Raw genomic sequence first — 14,630 nt, forward strand, 5'->3', positions numbered from 1 at the left:
TAGAAAGGGCAAGAAATGTGTGCAAATTTGTATATAATCATTCATGGGTGTTGGCTCTTATGAGACAATACACAGAGCATAAGGAGTTAGCTCATCCAGGAATCACAAGCTTTGCCACAATTTTCATCACATTCCAGTCCATGCTTAGGTCTATGTTAGCCTTGAGACGTATGATTGTTGGTGAGGAGTGGTCTTCCTCATCCTATGCTACCACCCCTACAGGGAAAGATATGGCAAACTACATTTTTGATGAGTGAGATTTTAGGTCCCTTGTGATGAGATAGTGAAGGTAATTTTTTTATAAATTCTATAATTTAACTCATGTTTTATAACTTATTATATGTATTCTCTTATTTGCTCATTTTTCTAAATTACACAACTTTTAATTTTGCAGTTTGTTAAGCCCTTGGTAGTTTTGTTGCGAGTTGCGGATGGAGAAAAGCCCGCAATGGGATATATATATATATATATATATATATATATATATATATATATATATATATATATATATATATATATATATATATATATATATATATATATATATATATATATGAGGCCATGGATAGGGCGAAGGAGGGCATCAAATTTGTCTATGGAGGAGATGAGAGCAAGTATGGTCCCATTTGGGAGATCATTGATAGGAGATGACATCATCAGCTTCATGGGCCCATCCATGCAACAACCTATTATCTGAATCCAACATTCCATTTTATCCCTTCTTTCAAGGCTGATGTGGAGGTCCTTAATGGGCTATACTCAATCATGGAGAAGATGGGACCTGCTGGTACTACTCAGATTGAGCTTATTCGAGGGCTACAGTTGCTCTTAGATGCACAAGGGGAGACCTTCTCTCATCCTATTGCCAAAGATGGTAGGACAACTATGATGGCAGGTAAAAATAAATTGTAAGACTTAATTTTAGTTTTATTGTATATTGTAACTTGTTAAATGAGTTCATGAGAGAGACTAATTTTATTCATTTTTCTCATTTCAAACTCATATCATTGGTGGAGCTTTTTTGGCCCAACGACACCAAATATTCAGAAGTTGGTCATTCGCATCTTGAGCCAGCCATGCAGTGCATCAGGTTGTGAGCGTAATTGGAGTATGTTTGAGCACATAGACTCCAAGAGGCGCAATAGATTATCTATGGAGAAGATAAATGGTCTCGCCTTTGTTCACTACAACCTCCATCTGAGAATGAGAAAGAATGCATTAGTTGACATCTCTCCTATCATTCTAGATGAGGTTGATCTTGAAGGAGAGTGGGCCAATGAGAGTCGGACAAATCCTGATATTCCTACAACTATCTTTAGTGATGATGACACTGATTGGATCGACCAAGTAGATATAGAGGCGGAGGTTGTAGCCATGGCAGAGGAGGAGCAGAGACAAGAAATACTGAGAGTGACACAACTATTCCTGATGTTGGTGAGCATGGCATGGTGTCACGAGGAGCGACTATGGCTGGTGAATCATCTAGGACCTACCTTAAATGCCTTCGCAGGGGGCCAAGGCAAGAGGGTGCACACTCCTCTGAGCCAAAGGCTTGTAGTTGTATTTAACTTTGGTATTTATGTGGAACATTTGATGATGATCATCATCATCATATGATGACATGGATTTTTTATTCCATGAGTTTTATTATATTGTATACATTTGACAATATTTATATATTTATGTTTGTTATTTCCTTTAGCTACAATTTGTGTTTATGCTTATGTGATTGATGCATACTTGTGTATGTAATCAAATGAGCCGAGTTTGATGATTTTATTGTGTCTTTAAGGTGTATTCAATAAAGGGTGCATGAAACAAGTTTTAAATCTTTAAAAATCTCTAAATTTCTTGAGTTTTTCACTTTCCCGAGTCCAGTCGAGTCTAGAGCCGAGTCTGAATCTGAGTCCCGAGTCTAAGTCTAAGTCCCGTTTCTTTGGTATAAAATTAATTAAGAGGTCTCCCAGCCTTGAAAACCAAGGTTTAATATACCCGAGGGTACAAAGGCGAGCTATTCCCGAGCACTACCGTTGACTTGATTTTCATCAAATCACATTTATTTTATAGTGGGTTGGATTATTTGGCATTTAGTCGTTCCCACTTGGGTTGTTCCCCTCTCACCAGTCGTAAAGGCTTTAAGAGTTATTAGCTCCTCGGGAGGGCAGGCCCGCCAAAGATGTACAAATCTCAAACTTAAAGAAAATGCCTCAAGGGTCTAGATTTCTGATTGTCTATGTAGACAAGAGCATACTCTCCTACCTCTTAGAATTTACTTAAAACACGAAATACAAATTTGTTCTTTAACCAGATAGCAAGTTAGGTTCCTAAAAATGAATTTAAAGAATACACGATGTTTGGTCGCGTCTTCTCAGACAACCTGCAAAGACAACGAATCAGTAGTCATGTTGTCTTTGTGCGACAAGCATTCTGCAAAAAACTGATTAGGTTATAAAATTCTCAGATAGACAGGTAAACAGCTAGGGTTAGCGTCAGTATAATCAATTTGGACATAAACCAGAAGAAATGAATTGCTTTTTAACTAGGAAAATACAGAATCGTATGACAATTCTTACCAGATCGTACAATAAATCGTACCAGATCATACGACACCTTCAGTTTTTCATTTGGCCGTATGGGAAATGTCGTATGACAAATTGCAGAAACTGTACAGACGAAAATTCAAAAAAATAAAAATAAGCAGTTAGTCTTGGAGGCCGAAAAATGTAGTCTTTTGCCCCACGGTGGGCGCCATAAATGTGTGTGTGAAAACGTGAAAAGGGTTTGATAGCTACAGGCACAACACTTCAATTAAGTCATTACATGTATGGTTAGTAAATCAGTAATCAATAAATAATAAACTATAACAAAGCGACTAATTGCCTTCTAAAAGATGCGAGTATAAGATTGCTCTCAGATTTTTATAAGCAATACCAATGACTAGAATACACCAAGACGAAGGATTTAATCTATATGAGCATGATATTTAAGCTACATGGATGCAAGATGGATGAATAATTCAAGCAATAGTGATTCAACCAATAATGGATTCAAGCAATCATGAATAAACTAAATATGCAAAAAGCTAAACTAAAATGCAATAATCTCAAAAAGCAAGCACAAGATCTTCAATGACTCTAGAGAAAAATTAGCATAATAATAATCTCTAAGGCATTTCTCAAATATCTCTGGGGTGATTTGAATGAGAGCTGAAGGCTGAATTTATAGAAATTCACAAGAGAGATCAAGAAAAAACACAATTTAGAATTAATTGAAATAATTGAGAAATCAGGTTCAATTAACCTTGAGATAGATTCCAATTATAGTTTAATCAAAATGCATTTGGATAAGAAGTCCAAGTTGCATTAGAAATAAGAATTAATTAATTCCATGCACTTGTGATAAAAATAGAGAATTTTTTGATTTATTCAAGAAAAGAGTCTTTTGATGCAACTGAACTTGTTTTTCTCAAAAGCTTTGAGTTCTAATTTTAGAGAATGATTAATAATTCAATTAATTGCTTTTCTGATTTCAAGTTCTCAATTTAGAAAAAAGAAATAATATCTCAAGTTTGATTTCTCTTTTAATTCAATTCTTTTATTTTCAATTTAACTCTTGCTTTGTAATTAATTCCTCTTTTGTAATAAATTAATTCCTTTTTTGCATGATTAAATGGTAAATTTATTAATTAATTAAATATGCTAGGATATTTAATAAATTAAACAGGATAATTGATCAAAATGATATTCTTGGAATGATTCAATTAATTAAATAAATATTTAATTAATATTGAGTAATTCATTTGGCCATGTAATATTTGATGATTAAAGAATTAATTAATGTGCTCAAGATTGATTTAATTGCCTTTGGTTAGGACCTTGGTGATGTTGTCGAGATTAGGGGCCCATGGTTTAAATGAGCAATTTTAGGGTATTACACCAATCATGACCGACATCATAGACTATCTTCTTTAAGATTTTCAATATGTTCTTGTTTGAGGCTTCTACTTGACCATTCCCTTGTGGGTAGTATGTGGTGGAGAAACAGTGTTAGATATGAAATTTCTCATAGAGTTCCCAAACATCCTGATTTTTGAATGGAAACCCGTTATCTATGATGATGGACATGTGATGCAGAGAGGTTAGGCTCTCCTACTAGGTTTGCTTACTCTTGATGTCTCCTTAGGCTGTCTCTTGAACCATCCAATGGTTCCACACTTGTCAACCTTACAAAGGTTGTAGGGCCCACCCTTACTGACCTTCCCAAGGTCCTTAAACTAAGGTGACCACTTCTTGTTTTGTGAGTGTCCCACACTCCTTATTAGAGATCTTCCTACTCAACTCCTTAACCAAGAGCCAACCCCCTCTACTATAGGATCTTCACTCACACAAGACCAACACACTTAGGGATTATTTTTCTTTAGTTTTCCAACCCTATCCCTTCATTTAGGACTTTGGTGTTTACCAGTTCCAAGCTTTAGATCCGATCTTCTCTTTTAGGCCTACTAGGAGACCTAATAGAATTAGCCCTACCAGTGAGGTATTTTGCAGTTATCTGTCAGAAGTCCTAAATACTCGTATAAAATCTTTGGCTTTTCAGATACCCTTTTGGAAGCTTCATATAATATCTCAAAATTGGATATAGGTTTTGTCTCTAACCATCCTAACCCTTTTTAGGCCTAATTCCTCCTTTTAAGCCTAATAGGAATTTGTTGGTATGTATTCACCAGTTCATTTTCTCAAGGATTCTGATGATTGGTGTAGGTATGTAAATCCATGAGGATGTCTAATCCAACCTTGTCTCAATCCCATCCATCGGATTTACCCATCTAGGGCATGCTGTCCATAATCCCCAATGCTTACCAACTCAATGTGCCAAGCCTAGGGTATGGTGGCAAATTTGAAGTTGTGCCTTCCTTGTCTTAAAATAAAAAAGAAAATATTATATACAAGGCCACATAACATTCCATAAGGCTTTAGTATATATTTCCACCATGGAATACTAGGAATGGGCCATAGAGTCCTCAAAACCCTGGTGTTTAGGTCTTTAGGACCTGTCTGCAACAAAAATGACAAAACTTGCAATCCATAACACTTCAAAACTTCAAACCACCATCAAATGAAAGATATGTCCCTGCTCTAACAATTCATGCCTTGGTTTGGTCTTGGAAGTCCATACAGACTGTACAAAACCAATTGAACTCAACTAGACTTGCTGAAAAACACAAAAAATTGAAAGGCTAAACTTGCTCTTCTTGTTTCAATTCTTCAACCAACATTCTTATCGGTTTTCCCAAGCCTTATATCAGCCTTGGTTTGGTTACAAATGCCTACAACTGAAAAAGACAACCAACTAGCCGTTGGTGTGTGAAAGTGCAAATGTTGCAAAGTTGCTATGAGCAACTTTTGCAACTTTTTACAACTTTTTACAACTTTTTACAAAAGTGAGCAACTTTTCTCAAATCCAACCTAAGTCACTTCCTAATGATCCAAATGACCTTATAAACCTCTAAACAATCATAAAACCCACCTATACTAACTCAATAACAACTTATTCTACCAAGTGCTCTATCTGGCAGCCTGAAGAGCCCATATGCCAAAATTGGCCAATCAGTGACTCCTAGGGTCCTTACAAACATTTGAGAACTTATTCAAAGACCTATTGACCTTATTACAAACCAAAAAAACATGATTCCAGTCTCCTGGAATCAACACAACAAAATTGCCTTTGTGCCCCTGCACCATGCTTCGGGGGTAAGAAGAACTCAAGTCTCTTGAGTGGATAAGGCTTGGATAGTGGTACCGTGTTGTAATATATCTTTCTATCATCAATGTAGCCTTTGACTTTGGCAGCCCTATCCATTTGATCAGATAGTCTTTATAGACTCCTTTCCTAGTCTTTTTCACAACCTTAGAATCCAAAATGCATTCCAATGTGACCGGTTGGCTTGGAGGTAAATCTTGTAACCAGTCTACATTATCAGTAGCAGTAGTCTCTTCTTGATTTGTAGCTATCTAATACCCTTTGTATGGAGACAAATCACATACATTGAAGATTTGGGATATGCCCAAGTTTGGAGGTAACTCTAACTCATAGGCATTGTTGCCAAACTTATGCATTACCCTAAGAGGTCCAGTCTTTTTCATGCATAGATTACTAGGTTGTCCCTTGGGTAGTCTCTCCTTCCTCAAGTAGGCAAGCACTAGATCACCAAACTTATAGTGTACTTCTCTTCTCTTTTTATCTTCTAGTGCCTTGTACTTCTCATTGTGCTACTGCAATGTCTTCTTGACCTGCTCATGTATCTCTTTTACATTCTCTATAAAGTTTTCACCTTGTGCACTTCTATGGTCCATAGAACTGAGATCTCTAAGTTCTAAGATGCCCCTAGGATGACATCCATATACTATCTCAAAGGGACTCCGACCTGTGCTTCTATTAACTGAGTCATTGTAGGCATACTTTGCTTGACCCAATACTAGATCCCAGGCTTGTCCATGCTATTTGGTGAGACATCTCAACAATTTGCCTAAGGATCTATTAACTACTTTAGTTTGACCATATGATTGTGGATGGTATGCTGATGAAAAGGAAAGTTTTGTGCCTAGTTTCTTCCATAAGGTTCGCCAAAAGTGACTTACAAACTTAGTGTCTCTGTCACTCACAATGCTAAGTGGTAATCTATGAATCCTCACAGCCTCTTTGAAGAATAACCCTGCTATGTAGGAGGCATCATTAGTTAATTTACAAGGTGCAAAGTGTGCCATCTTGCTGAATCTGTCCACTATGACAAAAATAGTGTCATACCCTCTTGGAATCCTAGGCTAGCCAAGAACAAAGTCCATGCTCAAACATTCCCAAGGTCTGGTTGGTATGGCCAATGGCTGATACAAACCTGCATTGTTGGAGGTTCCTTTAGCTCTCTGACATATAAGGCATTGCTCCAAAAACCTTCTAACATCTAACTGAAGTCTAGGCCAATGATAGAATTGTCCTACTTGCTCTAAGGTCTCGTCAAGACCAAAATGTCCTCCTAAGCTGCCTTGATGTTTCTCCTTGATGATGTTGTCTCTCATAGAGCACTATGGTACGCAAAGTAAGTGTCCTTTAAACAAAAAGGCCTTCCTACAACATAAAATCAGAATATGCAACATGACAAACATGAGCAAACTTGGTGCAAACATCATATGCTTAACCAGAATCCTTGTCACCTTGGTATAGGTCTTTGAGATCACTTAACCCCACACTTTGGAGCTACACTTCTTAGATTGTAAGAACTTTTCTACTCAAGGCATCTGCTACCTTATTGGTGACTCCTTTTTTATGTTTGATGGAAAAATTATAGGCTTGCAAGTGCTCAACCCATTTGGGGTGTCTTTGGTGCAACTTTTCCTGTCCATTGAAGAAGCTAAGTGCATGGTTATCAGTATAGACTATGAATTTCTTAGGGAGCAGATAATGTCACCATTTCTTAAGTGCTTGTACCATGGCATACAACTCTAGGTCATAGGTAGAATACTTTTGCTTTTCCTCATTGAGTTTCTCAGAGAAAAATGCTACTGGGTGACCCTCTTGACTCAAAACTGCTCCTATTGCCAATTTGCTAGCATCACACTCCACAATAAAGAGCTGATAGAAATCAAGGACCCTAAGATAAGGTAGTTCTGCTACTTTTTGTTTCAACAACTCAAATCCCTTGTCTTCTGCACTAGTCCATTTAAATTGATATTTCATTCCACCTTTGATGGTGTTCAATATAGGTGCACATACATGGCTAAAACCTCTAATAAACTTCCTATAGAAAGAAGCTAATCCATGAAAACTTCTCAAATCTCCTATTGACTTAGGAGTAGGCCAATTAACTATTGTATCTACCTTGTCTGGATCCATCTTCAATCAATCTTGAGAAACTACAAAACCAAGATATACTAGTTCAGTTTCGAATAACTCGCACTTGTCTAAGTTGATCATCAACTTTTCTTGATGTATCTTCCTCAAGACCTAGTCCAAATGTCTGATATGCTCCTCCCTTAACCTGCTAAAAATTAGAATGTCATCAAGATAAATAATCATAAATTTACCAATAAAATCTGCAAGCACTTCATTCATGAGTCTCATGAAGGTGCTAGGTGCATTTGTGAGCCCAAAGGGCATCACCAACCATTCATAGAGCCCCTCATTGGTCTTAAAGGCTATTTTCCATGCATCTCTAGGTTTGATCCTTATTTGATGATAACCTTATTTCAAATCCACCTTTTTAAAGTAACAAGCTCCTCCTAGGTAGTCCATTAAGTCCTCAATTCTTGGTATTGGAAACCGATCTCTGATTGTAATCTTGTTGATGGCTCTTGAGTTAGTACACATTCTCCATTTGCCATTTTTTTTAGGTACCAAAATGGTAGGTATTGCACATGGGCTAAAACTCTTCTTTATCAACCCCTTATCTAGCAACTCCTGCACTTGTTTGGCTATTTCCTCATTTTGAGTAGGTGTCATTTTGTAAGTAGCTTTATTTGGCAAGGTAGCTCCGGGTATGAGGTCTATGTGATGGTTCACATCTCTGTATGGGGGTAAATCATCTGGTATCTCATTTACAACAATGTCTTTGTACCGGTCCAACAAGGTCTTCACTTCTTGAGGTACCACCAGTTTGGGTTCAGTCTTTGCCTCCACTTTTAGTTTCACTATGATGGCACATCCTTGGTTCCCTTCATGCTTCAACTCCTTTAGGAACTCTTTCCCACTAAGAAAAATAACACTTGATCCTACATGTATTTTGTCTCCCTGAACAACCAAAGGATCCATTTGGAACTTCCTACCTTCCTTGGTGATAACATAAGAATTCTTATCCCCATCATGCATGGCTTTGAAATCATATTTCCAAGGGCATCCAAGTAACAAATGACATGCATCCATGGGTAGTATATCACATAGTACTCTATCCTTATACTCTCCAATTTCAAAGTCTATCCAAGCTTGCTCATCAACTAGCACATGTTGTCCTTTACTCAACCATGATACCTTATAGGGATTGGTGTATGGAAACCTTTTCAACTTGAGTTTGTCTACCATCTCAACTACTACAATGTTCTCAGTAGACCCTGAATCTACTATGACCTTACAAATCTTACCATAGGATCTGCAAGTGGTTTAAAAAGTGTCTTTCTTTGAGTAGGTTCTTTGGCCTGTGGTACCTTCAACAAGGTTCTTCTTAGCATCAGATTATCTCCATCTAGGATTGGTCTGACTTTGTTGATTGGTGAGTTAACACTTTGATTGTCTTCCTCCTACACCAATTGAGTTCTCCTTTCACCTACATAAGAACTTGAAGTCTTTTTAGGACACCGGTTCATGTGTGGCCCACTTGATGACAATGAAAGCATTTACCAGTGAAGACTGTGGGTCCTCTTCCTTGAGTGCCAAATCTGCCTCTAAAGTTGTTTCTTCCTCTAGAGTTGCCTGTAAACTGACCACTCTTGCTAAAGTTATCTTCACTATTTTCAGATTGATTGCCTTCTTCATTCTTGCCAGAGTTATGACTCCTTCCAAAAGTGCCTCTTCCTTTGAATCCTTTACCACCTCCGCCTCTTTGATTGAACTCACTTTTCCTCTTGATCTTGTCCTTTGCTCTCAAAGACAACTGTAAACACTTATGGACTGTATCAAGTGCTAAAATGTTGACTTCATCTTGAATGTTTTGTCTTAGGCCATTTAGGTATCTTGCTACCTTCTCCACTTCTTCCTCTTGCTTCCTTGCTCTTAGAGTTAGTTTGTTGAACTCCTCTGTGTAGGCACTCACATCCATTTCTCTTTGCTTCAAACTCATCAACTTCTTGTGTATCTGCACCTCATAGTCTAGAGGTAGGAATTGAATTTTGATTCTAATCTTCATTCTCTCCCAGGAGTTGATCTTTTTTCTCCCGGTTTGTTCCCTTTCTTCTTGCATCATGTTCCACCACACTAGAGCTGATCCTTTCAACTTGGTCTTACCCATATTGACCTTCTTTTCTTCTGCAATCTCCTTGTATTCAAAATGATTGTTCAAAGCTTCTATCCAATCCAATAGCTCTTCTCCATTTAGGCTTCCACTATAGACCGGTAAACCATCTAGGCTATCTTTGTTGAGTGATTTAAGGGCATCCAAGAAGATTTGCTGATCTTTCTCCAACTCCTTCTTTTTTGTCACCACTCCTATCACATCTGCATCTTCATCATCAATCTCATCACCCCACTCTGTGATCTTGCCCTTACCTTTCTTGGTGTCTTGCTCACGGGCTTCACTAAGCATGTCTTGGACCAACTTCCTAATGGCCTCTTGACTCATTGCCTTAGGCGGCATGCTGCTAGCTTTTGACTCTACCTCTTGGTATGACATACACCACTTTGTTCAAACAAGTGGCTTTGATACCAATATGATGTAGAGAGGTTAGGCTCTCCTACTAGGTTTGCTTACTCTTGATGTCTCCTTAGGCTGTCTCTTGAACCATCCAATGGTTCCACACTTGTCAACCTTCCAAAGGTTGTAGGGCCCACCCTTACTTACCTTCCCAAGGTCCTTAGACTAAGGTGACCACTTCTTGTTTTGTAAGTGTCCCACACTCCTTATTAGAGACCTTCCTACTCAACTCCTTAACCAAGAGCCAACCCCCTCTACTGTAGGATATTCACTCACACAAGACCAACAGACTTAGGGTTGATTTGATTTAGTTTTCCAACCCTATCCCTTCATTTAGGACTTTGGTGTTTACTAGTTCCAAGCTTTAGAGCCGATATTCTCTTTTAGGCCTACTAGGAGACCTAATACAATTAGCCCTACCGGTGAGGTATTTTGGAGTTATCTGTCAGAAGTCCTGAACACCGCTATGAAATATTTGGCTTTTCATATACCCTTTTGGAAGCTTCATACAATATCTCAAAATTGGATATGGGTTTGGTCTGTAACCATCCTAACCTTTTTTAGGCCCAATTCCTCCTTTTAAGCCTACAAAATAGGAATTTGCTGGTATGTCTTCACCAATCCATTTTCTCAAGGAATCTAATAATTGGTGTAGTTTTGTACATCCGTGAGGATGTCCAATCCAACATTTTCTCAATCCAATCCATCAGATTTACCCATCTAGGGCCTGCTGTCCATAATCTCCAACCTTTTCTCAATCCAATCCATCGGATTTACCCATCTAGGGCCTGCTTTCCATAATCCCCAATGATTGCCAACTCAACCTTCCAAGCCTAGGGTATGGTGGCAAATTTGAAGTTGTGCCTTCCCTGTCTTAAAATTAAAAAAGAAAAAATTATATACAAGACCACCTAACATTCCATAAGGCTTCAGTATGGAGTCCCACCATGGAATGTTGGGAATGGGCCATAGAGTCCTCAAAACCCTGGTTTTTAGGTCTTTAGGACCCACCTACAACAAAAATGACAAAATTGCAATCTATAACACTTCAAAACTTCAAACCACAATCAAATGAAAGATATGTCCCTTCTCTAACAATTCATGCCTTGGTTTGGGCTTGGAAGTCCGTACAGACCATACAAAACCAATTGAACTCAACTAGACTCAATGAAAACACAAAAATTTGAAAGGCTAAACTTTCTCTTCTTGTTTCAATTCTTCAACCAACATTCTCATCAGTTTTCCCAAGCCTTATATCAGACTTGGTTTGGTTACAAATGCCTGCAACTTAAAAAGAAACCAACGAGTCGTTGGTGTGTGAAAGTGCAAATGTTTCAAAGTTGCTATGAGCAACTTTGCTCAAATCCAACCTAGGTCACTTCCTAATGATCCAAATGACCTTATAAACCTCCAAACAATCATCAAAACCACATATAATAACAATAACAACTTATTCTACCAAGTGCTCTATCTAGCACCATGAAGAGCCCATATGCCAAAATTGGCCAAAAGAACATGATTCCAATCTCCATGGGTACACCATTGTAGTTTAAGATGAATGAGGCAATCTGCTTGCCGGTGACTTGGGTGAGTGGAATGGCTTCAATCCACTTTGTGAAGTATTCGTGGTGGTAATGATGAATTTATGACCATTGGATGAAGATGGATGGATTTTACCCACAAGGTCTATTCCCCACTGATAAAAGGGCAATGGGATAGTAATCTCTACTCCATTATGTGGAAACTTGAGACATTGATGGTAAGTGGATGGTACTCCTTGCATGGGATGAATCCATGGTCTACCTAATAGGAGATTATACGGAAAAGGGAGGTCTAGGACTTGACAAACCACATTCTTCACCATAGGTCCTACTCTCACTGGTAGAGTAACACACCCTTTAGAGGAGTGTTCTGCATCATCATAGGCTTTGATGGTGATCCACTTTCTGGCATCAATTGCTTTTGTTGCATATCCCAATGTTGTGATTAACTATAATGTTAAAATGTTAAGGCTAGCTCCATTGTCAATCAAGACTCGCTTGATTATATGTTTATGTATGAATCCCTCAATGTGGAGAGGGGCTTTATGTGGTTGTTGAAAGGACGTATCATCATTCTCAACAAAAGTGAGACATGGTGATGATTTGAGACTTCCAACCATGGGTTGAAATTGATTTGTATTGAGGTTGGATGGAACTGACGCTTCTTGGAGAGCTTGGTCCAAGATGGTTTTATGTGAGGGTGATAGGTGCAAAATCTCTAGTATGGAAATGAGTGTTGGCATCTTATCCAATTGGTCCACAAGGCTATATTGTTTGGGCACGTATGCTTCTCTTGATGGTGCTCCTTGTATAGTAATCTTGCTATGGCGAGTAACAACATTGCATGCAAGATCTTTGCCTTTGATTGTAATGGTTTCAACTTGTTCATTGACATCATAAAGGTTATTGACGGTATAGGTATATGGTGCGCGGGTATAGTTTGTCATGTTATCTTGGTTCTTCCCTTGATGGGAGGGACCTCATTTCTCATATGATGGGAGTCAATTTTTGAATATGGTGTGATCTGTGTTAGAAGTTTTTGCATTTTGGTCATCCACTTCTATATCACCTTGATCAAAGAGGTCTTTAATGATATCTTTTAACCGATGGCAGTTGTTTGTTTTTTGTCCTTTTCCCTTGTGAAATTCACAATACTCATTATCTCTCCACCATGAAGGTTTAACCTGTGGTTCATAGTTTGATGTTTTAGGCAATGTGATGAGATCAGAAGATATGAGTTGTCATAATATCTTTTCAAGAGTTTCTCCCAAGGGTGTGTATATTTAATTTTGTTTGTAGGAAGGGTACCTATTTTTAAGTGCCTCTTGTTGCGTGTTGGGAGTTTGATTGCCTTAATTGTTTTGGGGATTTCCTTGGTTGGTGATTATTACGGTTATCTTCTTGTCCTGCAATTTTGACTATGGGTTGGGTGATTTTGACTATGGGTTGGGTGATTTTGACATTTCTTCCATCTACAACACCATCATTAATAATGTTTTGTTCTTGGCCCAAAATTTGGGTTTGTCACTATTGTAGGTTGGTCGTGGACCATCCTTGATGTCTTTGTATATTTTGACAAGTCCCTTTTTGATAAGGGATTTCTTGATTTTAAGCTCCTGGGCTATCACATCTTTGGAAGTGTTTGAACATTTGATGTCTCAGTAGAATTTCGTCTCTTCATTTAAGTTTGAAATGAAAATTTCAACTAATTGTTCCTCTACAATGGGGAAGGAACATCTACTAGAAATGTGTCTCCATCTTTGTAAAAATGTTGAGAATAACTCTCCATTATTTTGTTTTGTATTGCATAGACCAACTATGGAGACATCACATTATATGTTATGTGAATAATGAGTGATAAATGTTTGTACTAGGTCCTCAAATGTTCATATTCCGTCGGGTAAGCGTGGAAACCATTGCATTGCCGATCCCCCTAAACTTTGAGGAAAAAGGCGCATTAAATATGTTTCATCATATGCCACCTATAAGAATACATAGTGAAATTCTCTCACATGGTCCCTTGGATCTCCTTTCCCTTTGTATTTATCAAATTTTGGTGTTTTAAAATTTTGTGGGAAAAGAGGCATGAATATGTTCTAATTAATTGGATATGGACATATATCTTCGAGAGTATATTGCTTTTGTGAACTTCCTGAATTTATTTATTGGGAAAGGTCTTGTATCTATTGTCTCAACATATCCATTTATGTGGGAGGAGGCCAGATGTTCCCGTGTTGATAGTTATCATCATAGTTGTGGGTATTCCACACCCTCCTGTCATCTTGATTTATTTCTTGCCGATGGTTATGTTGGGCTTGTTCTAGTGCATCCCTAAGTTGCGATACGTCAAATTCTGGAGGGAGTTTTTCTCCCTCTTGAGAAAGTCTTAGGAAATGGGCATTCGCATTCCCCCCGAGAATTTCCCCAAAGAGTCTGTTAAATCTAGGATTACTAGTTGCTTCTTCTATTTGTGTTGGTGTAGGAGTGTCTGGGTCTTCTCTTCCAGAAAAGGGGTTAACATTCTTTTCCTCTTCCCATATTTCATTTTGAGGTCATCTCTGACTTTGAGACCTAGTCCTAGCCATGTGGAAGTGTGTGTTTTGAGAATGAGACGAATGAAAAAGTGGATGGTTGATCCCCTCTTATAGTTCCAAGCTTTTATAATGATGATGATGAGTCTAAAGTATTTTGTGGAT

This window comes from Cryptomeria japonica, chromosome 3 (assembly GCF_030272615.1).
Source record: "Cryptomeria japonica chromosome 3, Sugi_1.0, whole genome shotgun sequence".
In the NCBI taxonomy this organism is placed as follows: Eukaryota; Viridiplantae; Streptophyta; class Pinopsida; order Cupressales; family Cupressaceae; genus Cryptomeria; species Cryptomeria japonica.